The 3,027-nt window shown below is 47.3% G+C and overlaps 1 pseudogene; it reads right to left on the minus strand.

Moving 5' to 3' along the window:
• Positions 1-2,027: 2,027 nt before the first annotated feature.
• On the minus strand, positions 2,028-2,740 carry LOC149836102 (dehydration-responsive element-binding protein 1E pseudogene; annotated as a pseudogene).
• Between the last annotated feature and the right edge of the window lie 287 nt (positions 2,741-3,027).

Genomic DNA, 3,027 nt, shown 5'->3' on the forward strand with positions numbered 1-3,027 from the left:
TTAAAACGGGGCGCGTGCCTCATTTTGTACTCACCTCCATATTTCTCATGTGATTCTTGTATGGTTGATTAATTGCAGCAACACACTTAAAACGTGCAATCACATTGCAGTCGATCAAGATCTACGTTTATATGAAAAAACAAAAATACCCCTAAACTGCTAAGTGTTATTTTCAATTTGTGGTATTCAGATTTAAGAACCCACCCGAAGTGATGGTTGAACCGGTTCAAATGTCAACCTGGACAAATTCAGTTTAGTGAGCCCGAACCACAGAAGCATATGGCCTTCTGCATGCCTGCCGATCCATCGTTTTTTTCTCATGGTTCAAGCCGGATCGATGCGATATGAAACCGGCTAACTCGGTGATCTGGGGCAAGCATGATCACGGTGCTCAAGCTGGTCATGGATAGCATGGTTGGTGTCCAAAGTCCATTCACTGTTTCATCTGCCATGAATTCCAATTTCCAGCACAGCAATCAAGGATATATCCGAATCCAAACACTGGAAATTTCCCGGCTGAGCTCTAAGGCATTCTTCGAATCAATGAGAAAGACTGAGCTCTGAGGCGGCGCCGGAGCAAAATAAAGCCGTCTAGATGTGGGCATTGCTTTCACAGTTTTGGACCTGTGCATGGTGGTGGAAATCCTCTTCCAAATGACCATATGATCAGGTCGGTGAATGGATTGCATATCCGCTAGATCTTATCAGATCCAAATTTGAATCCAAAAAAATTCATATTGTAGATCCCAATCTGAATCCATATTTGAATCAGATATGATAAGATGGGGTTGAATCCAGATACGAAACATATATATGTGGTAATACTGGATCTAGTAAAACAACAACAAAAGTTGAGGTCTTTGAATCTAGAAAATTAAATGGGATTTGATTTTGATCCAGATCCCAATTAGATACAAACTAAAATGCTGACCAGAATAAGTAAGAAATCTGATTGAGCACATCTGAATCCGATCCTAATCCACATTTGGATGCATGCTACTATTGGTTAGAATCAAATATCCAAATATATGCAATCCATTTGATACTTGAAATGACCTCCTCCTCTCTCTCTTTGATATACACCTAGAAATCAACCCCAAGATCAGCGACCTAGCGTGTCGCTGGCTCGGACTACTGTACTTACACGGTCACTGTCCTGACAGCCTAAAACTTGTTGATGTCTATGGGATTTGAACCTAGAACACCTGCCTAGCGGCTTAAGTCATATGAGAAGAAAGAGGAAATAAAAGCGAAATCGTGGAAAACGATTGCTCTTCCATGCAATGTTATCGGTATTTGACTTGTGTCGTTTGGCCAACAATTCAGGTGAATCGGTCGATACGTACTGATTTTCAAGTGGATCATTCTGAATCGGCCAAAAAACAATTAAAAAAAATATTACGTATAAATCAGAACGTGACACACGTTAAAAGTCATTGAAATAATAATTTTAAGCTATTTTTTTACATTTATTAAAAAATAGCCATTTCATGTCAGGCTATACGATACATATCACATATTGGCTGATTCAGGCCGATACACACCGATACTGCTTCCATGTATGCAATCTAATTTTGGGAAAAATTGCACACTTTTTCCCTTTTTAATTAAATAAAATGAGCCAAGATTTTGCCGAATATTTCCCGACTTCACACAGAAAAACCTTCCCAGTTTCTGCTACCACAAGTGAGCCGTCTCGTCATGGGAGGCCGAGTCATCAACGGCCCGGGGGCGTCCTTCATGCTGAAAATGAGCGTTTTTGCTCATGCTGACATCGTGGCCATCCGATTTGCATTTTAAAAAGATCAAAAGTCAACAAAACCACGTGGCATTCATCCAAAATGCAAACAGACGGCCACGATGTCCGCATGAGCAAAAACGCTCATTTTCAGCATGACCTGATCAGCATCAGTCCTTCAGCCGAGTAATTCATATGGAGATACAGAATAAAACCTATCGAGTTTCTGCTACCACAAGCGCGACGTCTCGTCAGGGGAAGCCGAGTCATCACCGACTCGGGACGTCCTTCTGCCGAGTAATTCATATGGTACTAGTAGCTCCAGAGCTGCACGTCAGCTTCGTCGTCCATGTCATCGAAGTAGGACCCACATTCGATGGCTGGGGGAGGGGAGAGGAGGAGCGCCCACTCCGCCATGCTGTCCAGCAGCCCGGGCCCACAGAAGACCGCCTCCTCCAAGAACACGCCCTCAGTCCCGGAAGCTACCACCGTCGATGCTGCTCCCAGTGCCGCCGGCTCCGCTTCCGATGCCTCCTCCTTCTCCTTCGGCCCGAATTTCTCGGCGGCCTCCATGGCCGTCCGGCGGATTTCCTCGGCCGAGGTGGACGCCGGAGCCGGGAGAAGCCACGCCGAGTCGGCGAAGTTCAGGCAGGCAGACGCACCCCGGAGCGCCAGGGAGGCGACGTCGTGCGCCCTGGCGGCCATCTCCGGCGTCGAGTACGTCCCTAGCCAGATCCTGGACTTCTTGTTCGGCTCTCGGATCTCGGAGACCCACTTGTGGCTCCTCCGGCGCCGGACGCCGCGGTAGATAGGGTGCCTGGTCTCGCGGAACCTCGTGCGGCCTGCCCGGAGTTGTTGCGGCGGCGCCACGTTTGAGTCGGAGACTAGTGAGGACTCCGACGGGCGGTCGATGCAAAGATTCTCTCCGCCGGCGGACGGGGATGGGAATTCCGGTGGCGGGAAATTGGTTGGACCCTTGTTTGTGGTAGCCCATGAGAGCATTGAGATAAAAATGAAGAGCGTCGGAGTTCAGTGGAAAGCTGTTTGTTTCGGTTGGGGGCGTTTGGATGTTTTTTTTTCCTTGGAGAAAGATTTTGGTGGAAAAGAGAAAAGCTGGGTTTTTTTTATAATGAGGGCCGTTACCATGGAGATGGGATGAGGTCAAATACAGTACTGACACCCTTATCCTTGCCCCTTCAAAAGCGAATAGGAAGGTTCCACGTGTCCCCCACGTGATCAAGCACGTGAAAGAGACACGGCCACGAGTATGTCTGGGGGAGTACGGGATT

Source organism: Nuphar pumila, chromosome 6 (assembly GCF_984573655.1).
Source record: "Nuphar pumila chromosome 6, dmNupPumi1.hap1.1, whole genome shotgun sequence".
NCBI lineage: Eukaryota > Viridiplantae > Streptophyta > Magnoliopsida > Nymphaeales > Nymphaeaceae > Nuphar > Nuphar pumila.